The 16,537-nt window shown below is 49.7% G+C and overlaps 1 protein-coding gene across 12 annotated transcripts in view; it reads right to left on the bottom strand.

Annotated features, from left to right (window-relative positions):
* Positions 1-16,327, bottom strand: part of LOC143833494 (uncharacterized) — a 79,928-nt gene extending 63,601 nt beyond the window's left edge. For 5 of the 12 annotated variants that reach the window (XM_077329368.1, XM_077329366.1, XM_077329369.1 and 2 more), the window contains exon 1: positions 16,153-16,325. The gene's annotated coding sequence lies outside the window, so the exon portion shown is untranslated. Of the gene's footprint in view, positions 1-15,113; positions 15,329-16,152 lie in introns of those variants that run through there. The other 7 variants (XM_077329373.1, XM_077329374.1, XM_077329375.1 and 4 more) reach the window with 4 other exon arrangements.
* Between the last annotated feature and the right edge of the window lie 210 nt (positions 16,328-16,537).

Below are 16,537 nucleotides of genomic sequence, written 5' to 3' on the forward strand. Positions count from 1 at the left end.
AGCTGTGTGAGATCTGTGCCAGCACTCCTACAGGGTCCCACTTGGGAGAAAGGCGGGGGAAGTGAAATGAAATAAATATATACTAGGTACCATGGGATCTGTGCCAAGTCCAGCCTGAGGGGTTAGTAAGACTTCCCAAAACCGTACTTCTACCTTTCAAGGTACCAAAGCAGCTGTACAGAACCAAGACTGAACCCAACCCAAGATGCATTTTACTAGCTGTTCTCAGACACTAAGGCCTGCAAGCTTCTCTTCCCAGCAGGGCTCTGCTTCCAACAGAATACCTAAACACAGCCCCTCGTACAGTGGTGCCGTACTTCTCCAAGGGCTAACCTAACCCCCATCTCAACCATATCCATAGGCCTTCCAGGTCCCACCAGATTCCACCACCACCACCCAAAAAAAGGTTATTTTGATTGATCTGGGGAAATTTTGTTTTGCTTGTCCAGAGCTCAAAGCAGCTAACGCGGATGCTTCAAACCAAGCAGTATACGATAAAACTCACCCTATCGTGAAGGAAACGTTTGAGGATGCGAATAAAACAAACTCATACCAACAGCAGACATCTCCAGAGTCTTTTGCTTTTAGCGATACGGGGATGTTCAGTGGAGCATTTGACACAAAAAAGCTATCAGGGAGGAAGCTCTGTGCGTTTCATTCAGAATGCTTGTTTCAGAACAGGGGTAGTCAAACTGCGGCCCTCCAGATGTCCATGGACTACAATTCCCAGGAGCCCCTGCCAGCAAATGCTGGCAGGGGGCTCCTGGGAATTGTAGTCCATGGACATCTGGAGGGCCGCAGTTTGACTACCCCTGTTTCAGAACATGGGCACCATAACTGTAAGGGAGCACATCTTAATGGAAGATGCCCAAATGCGATGGTTAGATGGAACTGCCAACAAAAGACTCTGGACATGTGGGATGGTTCAAGAGGACCAGAAGCCTTACGAATGAACGGGCAGTCCCAAAATGTGCCCTTCCTAAAGGTCTGCTGGATTTAGCAACTTTCACCCCCACCCCTTTTTATTTTACGGTGCTCACTGTTGCCCCAGGGTAGCATAGGATTGTACTTTTAGCTATCTTTCACTGGTTAAGCTTCTTGTATCATATCAGCTTTGTGCTCCAAGAAGGCCCTTCCACCACCCCTCTCACTGGAGCACAGTGAACTTCCCAAATTCTGCCCCTACAGATCATGGAGCCTTCACAAACAGCACAGAGCAGGGATGCCCGAACTTTTTGGTATGATGACCCATGATTCCAAAATGACTTAGTGTTTGATCCATCCAGGGCCAAACCAAGATTTTTGGACACCCTAGGCCAGTGTTTCCCCAACTAGTGGCCCACGTGGTTTCTCTCTTCCTCTTGCTTTTTACGCGCTGAAGAGCTCTTGTCAACTCTTCAGCCATTTTCCTCTCCTTGTCCGGCTATTACCATAAAGTTACTAGTTGTCTGACAGATTCTCCACCACCTCCTTATTATTGACAAGGGAGGTGTGATGTGGCAGAGTAAGCATCACAGAAACAAGGATATAAGTGAGGAACTTTATTCCAGAAAACAGAACTGAGTAAAAAAAAGAAAATGGCGGTATAGAAATCTAAATTGAATGAATGAATGAATGAATGAATGAATGAATGAATGAATGAATGAATGAATGAATGAAACAGAACTATGGCCATTGGAAGACCCTCTAGGACAGGGGTAGTCAAACTGCGGCCCTCCAGATGTCCATGGACTACAATTCCCAGGAGTCCCTGCCAGCGAATGCTGGCAGGGGCTTCTGGGAATTGTAGTCCATGGACATCTGGAGGGCCGCAGTTTGACTACCCCTGTTCTAGGAGAAGATCCTGCCTTGGTAACACAAATCAGCAGCTTTTAAACAGGTCCACAACAAAGAAAGTTGCTTTGACTTGGATGAATGTTCGTTCGTTCGTTCGTTCGTTCATTCAATTTATATACTGCCCCTGACTGCGATGTCTCGTGGCAGTGTACATAAAACCAGCAGAGAATGGGAAAGGTACGTAAAACCCTTGGTACAATATATATGAGAAAGGATAGAAACAGTTAACAGCACAACATACGGGTAATCATACACAGTTGAAGGGGATAGTATCAACAATTGGGACATACTAGATGTCAAGGTTGTCTAGCAAGGACACAGGTTGTAGGGAGGTCCCCGTCTTTGGCCTCACCTGAAAGCCTGGCAGAAGAGCTCTGTTTTGCAGGCCTTGCGGAACTCTTTGAATTCTAATAGGGCCTTGATTTCGGTGGAGAGCTCCTTCCACCAAGTTTGGGCCACGGATGAGAAGGCTCTGGCTCTGGCTCTGGCTCTGGTCAAGTATGCAGCTGAGCCCCCCCCCCCGAGTTACAGAAGCCATTTTTCCTGCTCATTTGGAAGCCAAGAATGTGAGAATTTGGAGGATGAGGAGAGGAAGAAAAGGGCAAAGGGCAGGGGTGGCCATTAGGGTGGGCTGCTCTGCCACCCACTTTGCAATTTGCAGGTCGGTAAACACTGGCACAGAGGGCAGAAATGGGGGACAGCAATCACTGAAGAAAACTAACCCAAATTCAGCCCACCCTCTTCAATCAATGGAAGTGACCTTTCAGCACTGGAAACAAGACTGCAAGATTGCAAGCCAATGAAATCCACTGCATTTTTTCAAAATTATACCTCCTTCATTCTAGGCAATGTCTCCGTGAATGTCTCCAATGACCACTCTGTCCCTTCGGATTTTATCCTAGAACAGCAGAGGTCAAATTAGAGCTGCATTTTTTTTAGGTGAAATTAAGACAAAAGCAACAGCACCCACGTTTTCGGAAAAGTGCTAATTTTAACGGCAGTCGCGCCACTAGCGAACAGCCAGCAGAGACAAAGGGGGCTGGACCTTCGCATTTTCTTTGGCGTTCCTCTCTGCACTTCTTTCTTCCCCGCCTCCTTATTCCCAGTCTCTAAAAATGGCTAAAATTGGCTCCAGAATGACGTGATGAGCTGACGGCTGCAGATTCCAAATCCTCCGCATCCCACCCCTACAGTACAAACAAGCACATGGTAGAGGAGGCCCAAGTAATGCCATCTCATGTACATTCAAAGGGTTACCATAATCTGGAAGCCATTTTCACACATACTGGGATTTATCGTGAGAAATGATTGCAAACAATTTTAAAAAGGGCATGAGAAGCATGTGTGAAAACTTTTTTACCATTGAGAAACCCCTGAAAGATTCTACAGGCTTTCCCAAACCTCAGAAGTGGCGCAATCCTGCAGAATAGGGTTGGGAAGCAGAGCTGTGGACACACGCACATGGAGCCCCTCCCCTGAGAAGCTAAGCGGGGTCAACCCTGGCTGCTATTTGGATGGGAGACCACCAAGGACTATCAAGAGGCGGGCAATGGGAAACCGCTTCTGAACGCCTCTTTGCCTTGAAAATCCGGTGGGGTTGCCACAAGATGGTTAAGGTAGTTCACTAGACCAGGGGTAGTCAACCTGTGGTCCTCCAGATGTTCATGGACTACAATTCCCATGAGCCCCTTCCAGTGTTTGCTGGCAGGGGCTCATGAGAATCGTAGTCCATGGACATCTGGAGGACCACAGGTTGACTAACCCTGCTGTCGGGATCAGTGCCTGTTCTCTGCCATGTTTTTATATTAACCTGAGTCCCTCCATGTTTTCTTAGCCTATTTGCCTTTTGCTGCTGGGCCCCTATGTAACCCTGGCCCATTATATTAGCTGTCTGCCTGAAATCGAAACCTGTCTGCTGTGTATTTGTTATCATGATTTGCTGTGAACTATTTGTCTTTTGAACCCGGACAGCAAGGCCTGCTCAGTGTAACAATAATGGTTATGTTGTCAGTGGGCGCCAAGCGGTCCAAGGACGCACCAGAAGTAACACTCCTTGGCTAATTGCCCGGTCGGGCACGTGGAGATCTTCCCCCTCCCATCCCTGGGAACCTTCAAGTTTTGGGCGGGAGAATTCTCTTGAAAAGGGGTTGCTTTTGTGTTAGGCAGATTTGACTTCGCTAGTTATAATGACTGAAGTAAATTCCAATAATGCTTTCTTTTTACAGAAGTACATTGTGAGTTCTTCTAGCACTTGACACCTGCACTAGACCGATAACCCTGAAAATTCCCAGCCACGGAATCCCACTAAGCTGCAAAGATGTGGCAAGGGGACATGTGAAAGGGTAGACCCCTTATCAGTGTCAATGCCAGAACTCGAGATGTCACCCCAAGAATCAACACTGACTAGTGAGCAACTTCCCCTTGCCAACCTGGTGCTCTTCTCAGTGAACGTGCAAAGCAGAGGCTGTTAGGTTGACATCTGCAACCTGCCATGGTGTTACTGGATGCATCATTTGCCTCTCGGGGGCTCTCCGTGGGAGGGGGATGAAGCGAGCAGTTGGCGATCTTGGGTTTGCTTTGATGCATGGGTTTATTTATAGCTTCACTTTGATCTCTGTGTAGGCTGTGTGTTAACTTTACGTTGATAGATGGGTGCTTGGGAGGAGAGGAAACCTGGGTGTTATCTGTAATGGGTGTGATGCCTTTGCAAACAGGGAGTCTGGAGATTGGAATTTGCACCTGGGTGTTACAACTAGGCCTCAGAAAGTGGGGAGGTTACCTTATACCAGAGGTGATCTTCCAGCCAAGCGTTGACTAAGTCCAATCCTGCATAGCTTCTGAGATATGACAAGAGTGAGAACATTACTGATGATACCAGAGGTAGTCAAACTGCAGCCCTCCAGATGTCCATGGACTACAATTCCCATGAGCCCCTGCCAGCATTCGCTGGCAGGGGGCTCATGGGAATTGTAGTCCATGGACATCTGGACGGCCCCAGTTTGACTACCCCTGCCTTATACAGTGTGTGGAGGGCGTGGCAAGAGCACAAGCCTGCTTATTGAGAAGTCAACTAGGGACTTGACAGAAGCAGGAAATTGTGACTTGGTCGCCATGCCTGCAGATTGGCAACAGGCCCTTCCAAAACACAGCTCTTCCCCTGAGCCTCCGGGGAGAGAGGTATAGGGATGGAAGGATGGATGGATGGGTTGGGTGGATGGATTATAAAAGTGGTAGCAGCAGTGGGATCTACTGAAGAGTCGCAACTCATGGGTAGAAAACCCTGGTTGAAAACATAGTGAGATTCCAAGAACACACACGAGAGCAACTTCTCACTGACAAACTTCTACATCCAGATCCAAAGAACACCATCCATATCACGTACACAAAGATCACACCTCTGCACTCTATGTTAATACAAACTGCCTGCCTTCTCTGGGCTGCGAACTGACAACTGCTGATAAAAAACGAGAATCTCGGAGAAGAGCAAGGCAGATGGAAGCATTCTGTCCCCCTCCCTGAACACATTTACAGGATTAAAGAGAAACAAATCCAAATATTTGTCTAGTTTCTCTTCCAAAGATAAAGAGCCACTTCCGGTTCATCTCTGCCAGCTTTCGAAAACTATGGCTTAGTCTGGTATGTATGAAAGTGTTTGGTTATGAACGGGGGTCGCTCTGAGATAAAAAATACAAGCATATTTATCGGCAATTGGCAATCGCATCCGCCAGCCATGTCTCGGGGCATGTATGGCATTTTTAGTGTGACGCATGACTTGGGGGGAGGGGGAACCCAGGCAGGACTGTACAGCATCCCCGTGATGCTACTGTTTGTCTGACAGAAGATTCTGCCTTTAGCCCCTAAGGCAGGGGTAGTCAACCTGTGGTCCTCCAGATGTTCATGGACTACAATTCCCATGAGCTCATGGGAGTTGTAGTCCATGAACATCTGGAGGACCACAGGTTGACTACCCCTGCCCTACGGCACTAAGAGTCAGATTGACCCCACACTAAATAAAGAGCTTCTGATCCATGGCGGTGGTGGGAAATAATTTATTTATTGCATGGTGTGTGGAACGTAGCCAGATATCCAGGCGATCCGAGGACTGTCTGGCAACCAGGCAAGGCACATTCGGAGGTGGCTTGCCATTGCCTGCCTCTGCAGCATGACTCTTAGTCTTCCCTGGAGGAACTGCATCCTAAACCTCGGAAGATCTCCCATTCAAATATCAACAAGGGTTGGGCCTGCTTAGCTTCCATGATCTGATGGTATCGGGCATGCCTGCGCTATCCAGGGCAGGGCTGGTGGTGGAAAGGGTCATCAAGTTGCAGATGACTCACCGTGACCCCATAGGGCTTTCTAGGCAAAAGAAGAACAGAGGCGGTTTTGCCATTGGTTGCCTCTGCATGGGAACCCTGTACTTCCTTGATCTTCCAGCCAAGCGTTGACCAAGTCCAATCCTGCATAGCTTCTGAGATATGACAAGAGTGAGAACATTACTGTTGAAACCAGTTGCTATTGGTCCTAACAAGGGAACACCCTGCCTGTGCAATCCAAGATATAGGATCAGAACGAGCACAAACGGAATCCAGTTTTCCTCGTGACGCTTGTCGTCTGGCCGGCTTCGCTTAGGCAAAAGCAAACGATCTTCACGGATTGCGATAAGCTCAGACATCCCTAAGGACAGGAAATGGGAGTTTTTCATTCGCCAGAGAAGATAGCTGCACTGCCTGATCACGTACCAGATGGCGTGTTGTTATGCCTTTCTGAAGCGGCGCATTCTGCTCCCTTGAAAAGGAAGAGCGACTGGTCTTGTCACTTGAAGCAAAAGCCAGTGGCAGTGCAAAGCATTTTGTCACCTGCTGTTGGTAACTTCCCACCCCACTGCCCCCCCCCCAGTGACCCTAAGCTTGCTGCTGGAGCACCCGCAGAAGGAGCTCGAACAACAAATGCTTTTCTAGCCCCAGCTACGTGTGGCCAACAGGGCTTTCCAAGCTCTTGTGAGGATCCATCTTCCTCTGGATGAAGGTGATGGCAGAAGACTTGGGAGAGTAAGGAAACGCATGAGAATCCAGAGAGCGTGATCAGCTTGCCCAACTGGTTTTAGGGAGGCTTGAGAGAAAGGAGACAAGGAACATTAGCAACTCGCTCCTTCTGAGAGGGACAGTGGAAAGGTGGGGGGGGGGCAGGGAGATGACCCCCTCCAAAATCCATCTCATTAGTCAACTCACATAAACATATGAAACTGCCTCATATTGAGTCAGATGCTTGGCCCATCAAATCAGTCTTGTGTACTTGGATGGACATCAGCTCTCCAAGGTCTCCGGTACAGGTCTTCCCCATCACCTACCATCTTATCCTTTATAACGGAGATGTTGGACATTGAACCTGGGACTTAGCGCATGCCAAGCAGATGCTCCACTCTACTTCACTCCACCACTGAGCCATGGCCTCCCCTGCCTCACATCACTTCACAGATCAGCTGGCCACAGCCAAGGTCACCAGGTCACTCGATTAGTAACAACCTTCCCACCCAAAGTCCAATGAACACATCCCCTTGGTCATAAGCACCCTAAAGCAATGATTCTCATTCCGGATGATACACCCTTTGCTTCTCATGGAGGATGTGCAGAACAGAGAGGAACGTCCAAGAAGCAGGCCTCAATAGACAACTTTCTGGTCATTTTTATTACAGCCACAGGCAGAGAGTACTCATAAGCCACCCACAATTTTTCAAGGGGGTAAAAACCCATTCCATACTTTGCTGTATTTCCTAGTCTTCAGTGCCACAGGAACCGTTAACCCAACATTCCAATCTGCTTTAAGTGGAATTACGTCTGTACATACAGCTCAGTTGAGTATTTCTTGATTGGACTGCAGGCTGTTGTCAGAGGAAGTCACTGGGCTCAGTGCCCAAAGAATGGAGAGGAGGGGGGAGAGACATGTCTGTGCATATACAGATCTTGGTGATTTGCCATTTGTTTGCCATCAAGACACAGCCAACAGAAAAACAAGGAACCTATCCAAGGCAATATGCCTGTTCTAACTATAAAAGGTGAAGGTATCCCCTGTGCAAGCACCCTTGGGGTGACGCCCTCTAGCGTTTTCATGGCAGACTCAATACGGGGTGGTTTGCCAGTGCCTTCCCCAGTTATTACAGTTTACCCCCCAGCAAGCTGGGTACTCATTTTACCGACCTCGGAAGGATGGAAGGCTGAGTCAACCTTGAGCCGGCTGCTGGGATCGAACTCCCAGCCTCATGGGCAGATAGCTTCAGACAGCATTTCTGCTGCCTTAACACTCTGCGCCACAAGAGGCTCTTTGTTCTAACTATATATTCAATTATAATACAATTTTTATATACATGGAAGATTCAGCCATAACGGTTTCTAGATAATTTCCGTTTTCAATATCTTCTTCAGTGGCTGAGTCCTCCAATGTAAGATCGTTGTAACAATAGTGAAAAATTAGTGTGGAAAATTCCGACAGTATTTCCTTATATTCGTGTTTTAATAATATCAATAGGGAATGTTAGTTATTCCCCAACATCCTGGGGTTCTATGATTCTATATGATCCTTACATATTAATTGGACAAAAGATGAGGATATCACAATGGTGATCCTGTAACATAAATTTAAGGAAGTCCTAACCTCATGATACTGCACAGCACCTTATATAATGAGCTGAAAACAAGCAGACAAGAGTTCAAGCTTCGTAATCCGGGAGACAGGCTGACTAATATATTGTAGACCAGTGGTCCCCAACCTTTTTATCACCGGGGACCGGTCAACGCTTGACAATTTTACTGAGGCCGGGGGGGGGTAGTGTTTTGCCGAGGGACTTCGTCACCGCTGCCTGAGCCCCTGCTCTACTTGCTTTCCCGCTGGCGCCCCTAACTTCCTGCCACCCACTGGGGGATGCTGCCAGCAGCAGCTGCGCAGTGCCATGCCGAGGGGGTGCCCCGGCCATGGCAGCCGCTGGAGAGAACCAAAGGCAAGTTGGCAGCAGAGTGGTAGGGCAGCCCCCAAAGCAGAAGACAGGGAGGAGAACGAGGAGGAGCCGCAGCCCGGTACCAACTGATCCGCAGACCGGTATCGGTCTCCGGACCGGGGGTTGGGGACCGCTGTTGTAGACTAGCAAACAACTGTGGGAAAGCAGGTGACATACCCAGATGCACGCCTGTTTCATGGCTGAACTTCCTCAGAGGTTATTCTCACTAGGTCTTCCTCGGGAAGTAACCAGAATCGTTATTACTTAAAAATCGCCAGGTAGCTGAATGGCATTTAAGTCTTCAATGATGCTGACTTGCCTATTATTTGCAACTGTACGCTTCTATAGGAAGCAAGATAGTCTTTTTGTTCTTAATCTGCTGCAATGCCTTCTGTTCTGACACTAGCCAGCAAAACGCTCCTCGAGCATACTAATCACACTATCCGACTTAAGGCAAATGCAACGCGGTAATTCCATGCCACTCCACGCGCAACTACCACAGTCTTAAAGTGCTAGATTGCAATCGCAGCCTTTGTGACCAGCCAACAATCAGAACACCAAGGCATTGACAATTGTGAAATGGAAGATAAATGATATTATTAATATTAGAACATGTCTTAATTGAAACCTATGATCATGCTTTATTACCACAAGAGTTGCAGGAAGAAGGTGGACGATTCCAAAAATACAACAAAGAAGGAGAAGAAGAAGGAGAAGAAGAAGGCGAAAAAGAAGAAGAGTTGGTTCTTATATGCCACTTTTCTCTACCCGAAGGAGTCTCAAAGTGGCTTACAGTCACCTTCCCTTCGTCTCCCCACAACAGACACCCTGTGAGGTGGGTGAGGCGGAGAGAGCCCTGAGATTACTGAAGAAGAAGAGTTGGTTCTTATATGCTGCTTTTCTCTCCTGAAGGAGTCTCAGAGTGGCTTATATTCGCCTTCCCTTTCCTCTCCCCACAACAGACACCCTGTGAGGGAGGTGAGGCGGAGAGAGCCCTGAGATTACTGAAGATGAAGAGTTGGTTTTTATATGCCGCTTTTCTCTCCCCAAAGGAGTCTCAAAGCGGTTATGGTGCTATTGTTATCGTTATACTGTTACAATCCATTTATATGTCAAGTTTTGAAGAAACAAAGTTTTACGTATTCTTTATGTCCCATGTGAACTGCCCTGAGCCTCAGGGGAAAGTGGTATACAAATAGAATCAGTGAGTGAGTGAGTGAGTGAGTGAGTGAGTGAGTTGAATGAATGAACGAACAAACGAAAAAACGAACGAACGACGGCAGGACCTAACAACAGGCAGATCCTGATATTGGGACCATTTGTTCCCATGCAGCGTTCACCATAACCCAGGGGTAGTCAAACTGCGGCCCTCCAGATGTCCATGGACTACAATTCCCAGGAGCCCCTGCCAGCATTCGCTGGCAGGGGCTTCTGGGAATTGTAGTCCATGGACATCTGGAGGGCCGCTGTTTGACTACCCCTGCCATAACCGATCAGAACACACGGCGTGAATGACACCACCTCCGCTTGACACATCAGCAACAGAGGAGAGCAAAACAAGCCTGCCTGGCTGCCCAACCCTCCCCCAAATGCCCGTGGCCGTGTTGACCTCAAGTAGGGCCCAAAGGTGGGCAACCGCTAACATTGCTCCAGTCGCTTGGTTGCGTGCAAAGAAAACAAATTGCTCCATCATCTGCAGTGTAGGCAGATGAGATTCTAACGGGGGAGGGAAGTGAAAGCCAGCCGAGAGGTTAAAAGGAGGAAAAGAGGACAATTTAACACCTCCTCTGCTCTCTGCATCATGAACATGCGTCAAGCCGCCCGCCTCCGAGGGTTTACCGCAGCCCTGGATTGAAGAGAGGTTTGTATTTACTACAGTTGGGCTCTGCCCTGCCCTGGGTAGTCCATGTAAGGCCAATCTTATTATATCGTGAATGCTAAGCAGGGTCAGCCCTGGCTTGCCTTTGGATGGGGGCCCATCAAGGAGGTCCGGGGTCATTATGCAGAGCCAGGTAATGGCAAAACACCTCTGAATGTCCCTTGCCTGGCAGCAAGGAGAGGGGAAAAGGGAAACAGGGAAACGGGAATGGAGCCCAGGGGATGCTGGGACTTTGGCTCGCCTTTCCTAAGAACCAAGTTGTGTAGAGCGGGTCTACAGGAAAATGGGAGGGCATCCATGTATACCAGGGTTCTGCAAACCACCTCCGAAAACACTGCGGGCTTGCTGAATGTTGACTACGATTTGATGGCGGAACCTCCCAACTAGTTCGTGCTCTGGAGAAGTAACATGTCTCTTTGGCACCTCACTGCCGGAGGAGGGATTCTTTTGAGAGCAGCAGCAGCAGCAACAATGCAAGCGGAAGCATATACGGCAGCCCTACCCCTCCAATCCACAATGCTGATGCTGTGTCTTGACACGCTGATGCAGGCGCGTGCCGTTTTGAAAGAGATACTCCCTCGCTTCCCGCATTGCCAACAGATCTTTAAATACTTTGCAGCTGAATTTTCTACCCCAAGAAGAACTAGATTTTGATCGTCTGCCGATTTTAGAAGAAGAAGAGTTGGTTCTTATATGCCTCTTTTCTCTACCCGAAAGAGTCTCAAAGTGGCTTACAGTCGCCTTCCCTTTCCTCTCCCCACAACAGACACCCTGTGAGGGAGGTGAGGCTGGGAGAGCCCTGAGATTACTGAAAAAGAAGAAGGGTTGGTTCTTATATGCCACTTTTCCCTACCCGAAGGAGGCTCAAAGTGGCTTCCAGTCGCCTTCCCTTTCCTCTCCGCACCACAGACACCCTGTGAGGGAGGGGAGGCTGAGAAGAAGAGCTGGTTCTTATATGCCACTTTTCTCTACCCAAAGGGGACAACGGGGGTCAAGGGGTCATTAAATGCAGGAAGGTGAAGTGCGATTATGTAAAATTCAAACCTACTCAAAAATGTATTTGTGATGCCAAAACCAGTCGACACCCATAAGGGACAGGCAGGCCCATGCTTTGCTAGCGACGGAGGTTCGAAAGCGTAGAGCAGGCATTTGAGGGTGCAATCTGAAACTCCTCGATTCATCCCAACTAGGGTTGTGCGCTTCGGCCGCAGAGCTCTGCGCCTGCATGCGTGCACCGACTCGCGCACCAGCGCCACCCCTCCCCCCCACACACACACACACCTCTAGCTGCTTCGGGCTTCAACGGCCACTTTGGCGGCCAAAGTGCACAAGCCTAAACACTACAGCAGCACATACAGGGACAAAGCTGGCGTCTTAGTTTGCTGCAGGGTCTGGACTAGGTCTTTTACTGGGTTACTCAAAGCGCTTTTTAGGCATCTTTCTCCCTTGCAGAAATCAGGAGGGCCTCCGATATAAATAAAGCATTACATTCTTTAAAAACTGCCATAAAAACAATTACAAAACCCATAAAGTCGACAGTTTGAAAACTCCAAATCGGTTTGAAAACTCCAAATTATATATAAAAAATAAGTCGGTCCAAATGTGGTCCTCAATTAAACTCTCTTCCACTGCCTCCTGAAGATCGACAATGTGGGAGCCAGGCCCACCTCCCCTGGGGAGGTCGGGCCATGATTGTGGGGGCTGCCACAGAAAAGGCCCTTTCTAATGTACCCACAAGACAAGCATCTCTGGGTTGTGGGACGTCAGGAAAACATCTCCCCACACTGCCGGGCAGCCCATCGTTACCCAGAAGTTGTTTAAGGTTGGAGAGAGGTTTGCAAGCAAAGGAAGGAGGTGAAAGACTGTTGATGCTGAAATGGATTGTTTTGAGCTGGGAGCTGTTAAGCAGCAGCTACTGATGTTGTTAAGTCTTTCAGGCGTATCTCACAGCAGGCCATTTCTATGTACTAACCTACAGGGGAAAAAGCTTATAATGGCCTGCCTGCCTCCCCACCCACCCACCCCTGGAGCCCAGCATATGAAAGCATATGAACATGGCAAGGAAGGGAAGAAACTATTGGAACAGGTAAACAGATAACATGTGAGCATGGCACGACTCATGGCAAGAACATGGAAGCACGGGGGGCAGCAGAGGGGAGTTTGACTCTTCAGCAACCAGAGGGAGAGCCAAAAGCAGGCAGGTCAAGCAAAGAATTGTAAACAAAAAAAGATTTCTGAAGTGTCCTGCATAATGCAGGGGGTTGGACTAGATGACCCAAGAGGTCCCTTCCAACTCTAGGATTCTATGATTCTATAAATTCCGACATAGATGAAGCACAGAGAAATAATCATAAACCAGGTTGCAGATCACACTGCAGATCACTAGAAAGTCGCTGCAAGTGAGTGGTCAGTCCTGCAGCAGGTACATTGGCTCCCAGTGGAATTCCGAATTTGGTTCAAGGTTCAGTGCCAACTGTTAAGGCCATTCGCGGTCTGGAACATGCATATCCAAGAGACCACCTGTCTAAATATGTCCCCCAGAGAAGTGCAATGGGTTTTGACTAGGTCTTCTCAGCCTTGGCCTCCGCCTGGTGGAATGAGCTCCTGGAGAACATTGGCACTCTGCCGGAGCTAGCACAGTTCTACAGGGCCCGCCAATCAGAGCTCTTCTGCCAGTCATACTGTTGAGGTCAGTATGCCCGGAAGATCACATCACATGGGCTCCCCCTACCAGTTCAGAGACTCCGCCTACATCCTCCCTTTTACGGGGAATCAATCAGTGAAAACTCAGTGTAGGATATTTATTGTTAGCTATAGTCGTTTTTGCCGTGTTTATATGTTTCATCAGCTTTCTCTGTAATGCTGCATGCCGCACCAAGATAACAGGTCCAAGAGGGGTGGCCTACAAATCTAAATAATAAACAAACATCTTCTGACAAAGTAAGATGTCCATCCCCAACAATGGACACAAGTACCGAAAAGCCCTAACATCCTATAACCCCTAAACGATTACTAATTGTTCGTTCGGTGGTTTGTTTCTTTCTGAATAATCTTTGAGCCTGTTCGGGTTTGACCTTACTTCGCCTCTGTTACCAATCCAGGCTTTGGTGGGTTTACAGGGATTCTAGGTGCCCTTGACCCCTTTCAAATGGTTGCTTGGAAACTTCACACGATGGAGTAGGGGAGAAGTTGCATGAGAAGGCAAGGGATGGTCCCCGGCGCCCAGCAAAATCTGTCACGGCACCACAGTAAGGCTTTTAATTCACAAATCCCAATTATAGCCAGGAGGCTTGAGAAAGAGAGTAAGAAATAGCTCACAGATACTGAAACAGGCTTATCTGGGAAGTCCTTAACCAGCAGCGCTGAGAATGAAACCGCTTTCCTTCCGCCATCAAAGCCCAGCATTTGCCGCCAAGCTTAAAAAGGAGGGCTTTCCCCCCTCATTCTAAGAAGCCAGTGTCTGATTCACACATGGATGTTTACTGCTTGATAACTTCTAACAAGCCAGTTGGCAGGAGAAGGCTGCCATCCACGACATAACACCCGAGACAGGAATTTTCACCTTGTCAAAGGCGGTGCCTTTTCAAACAGGCACCAACGCTTCATTCCCACCTGCATAAAGTTGCCCTTTTCTTCTCTCCCCTCCGTTACGGTTCACCTGATAAATTGCAGCTGGATAAGCAGCCGACAACAACGGCAACAGAGAAATGTGCAATCCTTCGGGAGAAGGTCAAACGGAAAAGCCTACAGAACAAAGCACCACACGTAAAGGCAGGCCGACACATGCCAAGCCGTTGATACGCAAGAACAAAATCCCCATGTGATCAGCCTCGGTGGGTCGTAAAGCAAGGAACTGTTGCCTGCACAGTTCAAGGCAGTTACTACTTTTCCTACTACGGGACAGCCGGCAGTATTACCAATGCGTTTGGCGCCTTGGTAAGGGCAGCCTAGACAATGTTCAATACAGACAACATGTCAATGAAAGCAGAAAGGCGATTTTAATCTGCTGTAGAAACCCAGTAACCTTCAGCTTGAGCACTGCGCTTCAAAGGACAGCACCGCCAGCTCCCGAAACAAAGGCCCGCTCCGTTCCGGTCAGGACCCGAAGGCTGAGCAACGAGACAGATCATAATTAAAAATACAAATGTTTACTAGGAAGCTGAAAAACGTTACAACCGAAGACGCAAAGCCACTGCAATATTGTACAGACAGTTTCAAAAGCACGACCACAGACCAAAAGCATTTCAACAGCAGTCAAATAAGCCGTATGCATACAGTGTTAAGAGACCCGAGTACGTTCCGCATTTTCAATGCTATTTCAAAGCAGATTTCCCTGTTTCGCTCAGGAAAACCCAGCTGCAACAACAACAATGCATTTTTATTTCCATCCCGCCTTTCTCTGTCACTTACTTTGGACACATCATGTGATCAAACTCGCTAGAAAAAAATCATTCAAGCTCAGCACGGTCAGCGGCAAAAGGAAACGTGGTTGCCGCTGGCTCAACACGACCAAAGCCGACACAGGGATGACCGCGAACCAACTAAAAGAAGCAGTCGGAGACAGGGGCGCGTGGCGGAGACTTTCCTATAGAATCGTCGAGGAGGGTCGGACACGACTTAACGAATAACATCATCACCATCGTTTCTGTATCGTTCAGGGCGAGGAGCGACGATGAAGCAACAGTCAAAGATAAAAGCATTTACAATTATCGCTAATGCCCGCCCCCCCCCACTAAAATTCCCAGACTAGGGAAGGGGCTGGGGTTGCAAGGAGGCCAGCCTTCCCCCTCTCCTCCCCCGGCGGGGAGGCCAGCCTGCACCAAACGGGCATTCGGGGTGGTCAAACTGCAGCCCTCCAGAGGTCCATGGACTACAATTCCCATAAGCCCCTGCCAGCCTTCGCTGGCAGGGGCTCATGGGAACTGTAGTCCATGGACCTCTGGAGGGCTGCAGTTTGACAACCCCTGCATGTGCAGAAGGGGGCCTGGTCGGTGGCACGAGAACCCCAAATCGCGGACGCAGAAGCGAAGCAGTCAAGAGCCAAGGCCGAGGCTCCATCGGGAGCATGCCTCCGCCTGGGCAGCCCAAAAGACAGCGAAGGAGCCGCACAGGACCCGCCAACCAGCACCCAAAGCCCAATGAGCTGGGCAGGGCAGGGCAGGACATTCTGCGGCAGCCAAGCGGGACTGACTGATTGACAGGGCACGCCAATGACACAGAGACCGGGCGCAGCCTCCCCAGGGCATCACGCAGAGACGCGGCGGGGAACCTCCCGGAGGGTGGGGGGGGAGAGGGGCGTGGCCCAGACCCGCCAGGAGGCGGAATGAGCGCCCGGCCAGCCCCGCGGGAGAGATCGACCCCCCCCACCCCCGCGAGGATGCCACGCCCCCTCCGCCTCCCCCCCCCCGGCCGCTCCCTCAGTCAGCCACCCCCCCCCACGCCGCTTTACCTTCCTGGAGCGCAGTCCGGATCAGGCCGTGGCCTGAAGGCGGCCCATCCGGCCGCCGCGTCCCCTTCCCCGCCTCAGAGCCCAGCGAAGGGTGGGGGCGACTACCCCCCCCCCCTCTCCGGCGCCAACGACGTTTTTCCCCCCCCGCCGCCGGAAAACGGAAGCGGAAACGGCGTCGCGGAGGCGCCCGCCTCGCTCGGCACGCGGGAGAGAGGAGGAGGAGGAGGCGGGGTGGAGAGGCGGGAGAAATCTTTTCCCCGCCCAGCGGTAGGGGCAGAGCGGACTTCCGGAAGGAAGGGGGTGACAAGCCGTTCTAGGACTCTGTGGCTCTATGGAGGAAATGTGCAGTTGTTGTCAGGGTCGGGGAGTGTGTCACTGGGGAACA

This window comes from Paroedura picta, chromosome 3 (assembly GCF_049243985.1).
Source record: "Paroedura picta isolate Pp20150507F chromosome 3, Ppicta_v3.0, whole genome shotgun sequence".
Classification (NCBI taxonomy): Eukaryota; Metazoa; Chordata; class Lepidosauria; order Squamata; family Gekkonidae; genus Paroedura; species Paroedura picta.